The sequence below is a fragment of the Mus caroli genome, unplaced genomic scaffold (assembly GCF_978045245.1).
Source record: "Mus caroli unplaced genomic scaffold, Mus_caroli_1 scaffold_8, whole genome shotgun sequence".
Lineage (NCBI taxonomy): Eukaryota > Metazoa > Chordata > Mammalia > Rodentia > Muridae > Mus > Mus caroli.
In genome coordinates this window covers 140,148,350-140,154,341 of record NW_028227263.1, presented here as the reverse complement: position 1 = coordinate 140,154,341, position 5,992 = coordinate 140,148,350, and the positions used below count along the sequence as shown (strand labels likewise).

Here is a 5,992-nt window from a genome sequence, read left to right as displayed (position 1 = left end):
AGGGTCAACACTGTCCCAATTTACCCGTATCCTATCGCACCTATAGCAACAATTAAAAAAAGATGAAGTTTAAAGCAAGCGCTAGCAACAATACCTGTTGCTCACTGTGCTCTATGCGATCTTGTTCTTCCCTTCTCGTGGAGTTCCATATAAGACAGCGTTCCCTCAGATTGTCCCGCCATGTTCAGGCCTTGTGTTCTGGGCGCCATCTGTAGCCGCCTGCAACCACATGAACTGGGTTCCCCTGAAAGGCAGGCTGGGGCTGAAAGAGATCAGATGGTGAGAAGAGAACGAGGCCAAGACAAACCCTTCTGTTCAAAGCCTCTGAAGTTTACTGAGAGTCCGTGCTTATAAAAGGGTAGGTCCATCCCCTGTCAGCCCATTCTTGATGCCTGCAGCCAGCCCATAGGCGATCTACAGGGTGTTTCTCTGGAACGTCTCAAGGACCTTTCAGCAGGAAGCAGAGTCTTGGAGAAGAGCAAATAGAGCCATCAAGGTCAGAAGGATCTAACCTAGGTAATCTTCTTAGTGGCAGCAAGGTCAAAGTCTGGATCACCCTGCTTCAAGACTGAGGGTGGTTACAATGTCTTATTTGTTGTAATTGTGGGTGAGAAGCCACAGATGAGTAGCACAAGAGTCCAGCTCCTGATACCTTAGAAAATCATAAAATGCAGGAATTTATTCATCAATTCATATGCTCTTATCCCTTGGATTTGTTTCCACATAGTTGATATACGTGTAAATCAAATCGTCCATGTGCACAGAACACTAGTGATGTTTTATGAAATGTGTCATATTCAATCACTATGATGAGTAATGTAAGATATATCAAAATTAGATGGATTATTTTTGGGAGACATGCTTCAATCATATTTTTTTAATTTTTAATATTTTTATTACGTATTTTCCTCAATTACATTTCCAATGCTATCCCAAAAGTCCCCCATAATCTCCCCTCCCACTTCCCTACCCACCCATTCCCATTTTTTTTGGCCCTGGCATTCCCCTGTACTGGGACATATAAAGTGTGCACGACCAATGGGCCTCTCTTTCCACTGATGGCCTACTAGGCCATTTTCTGATTCATATGCAGCTAGAAACACAAGCTCCGGGGGTGGGGGGGTACTGGGTAGTTCATAATGTTGTTCTACCTATAGGTTGCAGATCCCTTTAGCTCCTTGGGTACTTTCTCTAGCTCCTCCATTGGGAGCCCTGTGATCCATCCAATAGCTGACTGTGAGCATCCACATCTGTGTTTGCTAAATCCTATTTTTATAAAGTATAAATTTTTAATTTGTATTATATTCATAAAGAGTTATTGATTTTAATCATATTACATTGATGTTTTTGCCTGCATATATGACTATGAAGATGACGGAGACCCTGGTATTGGAGGTACAGACAGTTATGATCTGCCACCTGAATGCTGGAAATAGAACCCAGGTCCCTCTGGAAGAGCAGCCAGCACCATTTCTCCAGGCCCAAACTATACTTTTAAGGATGTGATAATTTTACTCTAATATATATGAATGGAGAGTCACAAACATAAGGAGAAGACATTATATCCAGAACCCATCTCTCCAACAACTAAATTGTATTTCTTTTTTTTTTTAAGATTTATTTTATTTATATGAGTACACTGTAGCTGTCTTCAGACACACCAGAAGAGGGCATCGGGTATCATTATAGATGGTTGTGAGTCACCATGTGGTTGCTGGAAATTGAACTCAGGACCATGGAAAGAGCAGTCAGTGCCCTTAAATGCTGAGCCATCTCCTCAGCTAATAATTTGTATTTCTTAATATACTGTTTTAACATGAAGAAATATGTTGAATGCTAATGAAGCAAAAATGCATTACTGTCTATAAATGTTCATGTATCAATATGCAGAGACCATAAAATTTATGTCCTGTTGTTGATCAACAGAGATGGAGTTGCATTATATACACATCACCTTCATGAAGGAATTTAAAGTAAACTCAGTATAAAATTGTCATTCTAGATCAATGTCTACAAATTGTCTTCCAGATATAGCTCCTGCAGTGTCATATAGTTGTTCATCCTTCTTGGGGAAAAAGACTCCAAATCAGTTCAAAGACTTAGACAATTGAGGAGACAATCAAAGACAGGATTGTCAAACTTGATCATTATTCCATTGTCTAATGAAGCCATCTCCATGCTGTCCCATAATAAAACCCTGAAAACCAAGGAGGAAATGGCTCTAAATATATTTTTGCTTTGTCAGGTTGGGGTTGGTACTGTGGCAAACTTCCTTCTGTTCATCCATAATTTCTCTGTAATTTTGACTAACTGTCAACTGACACCCATACAGGTCTTAGTAACAAACTTAGCTGTGGCCAGTGTATTCAATATCCTCCTCTTGGCAATTCCAAACAGCAGTACAGTATTTCTTCCAGTTACCTCTCATGTAAACTTTGGTACTTCATTTGCCTGGTGACTCAAAGCACAAACTTGTCTTCCACCTGGGTCTTGAGCAACTACCATTTTTTTTTTCACACTGCTTCTTGGTAAATGGAGCAGAGTCGTGCTCAGAGGAAAAGTCCCCAAGATAGTGAGTTATTCTTGTTACAGTTGCTCGATTTTCAGTGTCTTACATAATGCTTACATTCCAATGGAAGTGAATGGTCCACAGAAAACACACAATGACACTGATTTTAAAGACAAATTGTTCTGCTCCACTTCTGGTTTCAGTGTAGGCATGAGCTTCTTGAGGTTTGCCCATGACACAGTATTCATCAGCATCATGATCTGGAACAATATCTCCATGGCGTTTCTCCTGAACAGACACCACCACAGAATGCAACACATTCACTCCTCCAATCAGAACCACGGACCCTCTGGTCACCAGAGCAGCCCACACCATCCTGATGCTAGTGGTCACGTTTGTGAGCTTTTATCTTCTAGATTGTTTTTGTACTTTCTTTCACATTTCTTTTGTGGAACCTCGTCTCTTGTTGAGATGTATCAAGGAAGTTTTAAATGCAAGCTTCCCCACCATTTCTCCCTTCCTGTTGATCTTTAGGGATCCAAAGAATCCTTGTTCTCTGCTCTTCAGAAGCTAAAATTACCATCCAAATGACAAACACAAGTGATAGCTTTGCTATCATCCATCAATATTCTGTTCCTCCAAAATATGTTAAGCATCTTCCCTTATGAACCAAGCATGGAAGCTCATGACTGTAATCTCAGCACCATGAAGGTTGAATTGGGTAAATTCCCAGGCAAATTATAGTATCTCATATTATAGCAGGATATAAAGCTGAGCCTGTGAGGCCGAGAACCTGTCTCACAGCTCCCTGCCCCCTGAGAATATAAAAAGGAACAAAGAAAGAAAGCCAATCACCAAAAATTCTAATTAATTTATGAAATAATTGCTTTATTTTTTATGTGTTAGTGAATAAAATACACTACAAATTTTATCTTTTGTTTCTACTAATGTCCATACAAAATTATTCTTAGTTGAAGAAATTCTAGAAATGTTACCTCAAATCCATGAGGTTAATATCCCATATGTAATTGTCAATTGGCCAACATTAATTTTATTTGAAAACAGAGATGTGTGCTTATAATAGAGCAGCATAACATACCTGAACAAGAAATGATATTTTATTATCCCTTTTCTGTCTTATTTCTGCATATATTCTTCCCACATGCTGGCATATGGACTAGGACAAATATTGCTTAGTGATAGCTTGATTATCACAAATCCAGGGTTATTTAATATGCCCAAGAAAGTCTTTCTTCAGGTTAGAATGTAAATGAAGGGATAGAAACTTCATCTTTTGTGCTTTTCACATGAGTTTTTACTTTTATCAGTGAAAATCAAGCCTAAGACTATAACTTTCTATTTTGCCTATTTTTCCTTCTTTATTCTGCCATTTTCCTAATGCTATTCTTAATGTCTTATTTTAGCACACATTAGAATTTATAATATTAAATTTTTAATTGATGGCAATTCAGTTTTTCATATTTTATGTGATAAAGAATAAAATAATTGTAGACTATAGCCCGAGAAGTTGGTAGGATAAATAATTCCTTCATATCTCCTTCTGCTACTCCAAATATAATCCCAGAGTCTCATCCCCAGATCTGCAGCACCACACCTGCTGCAATCTTCCTTCCTCCTACTTCCCTATTTACAGTGTATCATACACATCTTTCCCTTCTAACCAGTCCCTGCGCCCTTAAAATTTGTTCCAAATACTACCCCAGCACACACGCTTTGGGAACACACAGACCACTCCTGCTAAATAAGCAGGAAAACTCACTGTAGATCTCCAATCTCCCTCCATTCTGCCAAGTAGAAATGTCACACGGTCTCGTTCTCAGCTCTGCTTCAGAACACCTGCTGCAGACTCACTATACTCTGGTGCAGAGGTTCACACATATACTTATCTCCAAAATTACCTTCCCTGGATCTTTGCTTTGTATCAGCCTCCAACTCCAGGAGGCATTCCTAAGATCCAGATAGGACAACCAAAACAAATAAACTAAATACCCACCAAACATAGGTAAGATCAGATATCAATACCTAGAATTACAATCTTCTCAGTGCCAGATACCTAGGTGACAGCATAAAAACAAAATCTGTAACAGCAAGAACAATGTTTCCATTAGTACCTAGATACCCTACTAGAGCAGGTCCCAAATATTCCAACATAAATAAAGCACAAATAAAAGACCTTGAAAGACATTGTATGAATATTTTAGAGGTTCTATACAGGAAATAAATAAATCCCTTAAAGAAATCTACAAAAACACAAACAAGCAGAGGAATGAAATGAATAAATCTTTTCAAGATCTGAAAGTGAAAATAAAACCAATAAAGAAACCGGAAAGAGGGAAATGTGTAAATGAAAAGTATAGAAGTGATACAGGAGCTACAGAGGCAAGGTTTGCCAACAGAATGCAAGAACTGGGACAGAGAACAGAAGTTTCTGAAGGCACCATAAAAGAAAAAAATACATTTTCTAAAGAAAATGTTAAATCTAAATAAATCCTGACATGAAACATCTAGGAAACATGGCATACTATTAAAAGACCAAAAGTAAGAATTATAAGAATGGAATAAGGTAACAGATGCAAACTTAAAGGCCCTTGTTGCAGTACGTTTTTTCACACTGTAAACTCTGGGATTGGGTTTCTAATTGTGGTATGAATCAGCCCTTAGCACACACCTTTAGTCCCTCTGGCTGTAATACAGACTTGCCCTTAGATCACACCTAAAGTACCTAACAACGAAGGTAAATTTAATTTGTAGAAGGAAGCACTCATGCTTGAATGTGATGTGTAACTGAGTGGCAAGAAAAGTGACAAATCAGAGACAGATCTGACAGATTAGGATGTGCCCAATTCTCATGCAAAAAGACAAGAACTGGAAGCTACTTGATGGGCAGGTCAGAGAAAAAGAAGAGGCAGTTTTGCTGGAATTGTTTTACAGAACCAGGTTTCAGAGAGAGAAAGAAAGAGGGAGAGAGAGAGAGAGAGAGAGAGAGAGAGAGAGAGAGAGAGAGAGAGAGAGAGAAGAGAAGAGAAGAGAAGAGAAGAGAAGAGAAGAGAAGAGAAGAGAAGAGAAGAGAAGAGAAGAGAAGAGAAGAGAAGAGAAGAGAAGAGAAGAGAAGAGAAGAGAGAAAAGAGGGAGGGGGAGGGGGAGAACAAGCTGAACAAGTGAAAATAAAATGAACCAGAGACAGAGAAGGAACCAGAAGATTAGAACATATTGCCAAAGTTAGTATGAGGTCAAACAGAAATTTAGGAGAAGCTGAGAGAGAAGCAAGTTTGAATCAGTTACTTCAGAATGGAGTTTGCGCTGGAACAGCTGGAATGAATCAGTGAAGCAGAGATGAGAAGGAATAAGACAGGGTAATGTTATTGAGCAGTTAGTCTGAGAAGCTGAAAACATTCTAGGCCTAGATTAGATTATATGGAGGCTAGAAGCTTGGAGGACTAGACCCATATTAGCAGATAGAGG

The 5,992-nt window shown here is 38.9% G+C and overlaps 1 pseudogene; it reads left to right on the top strand.

Annotated features, from left to right (window-relative positions):
• Positions 1-2,176: 2,176 nt before the first annotated feature.
• LOC110289216 (vomeronasal type-1 receptor 4-like) lies at positions 2,177-3,083 on the top strand (annotated as a pseudogene).
• The last annotated feature ends 2,909 nt before the right edge of the window (positions 3,084-5,992 follow it).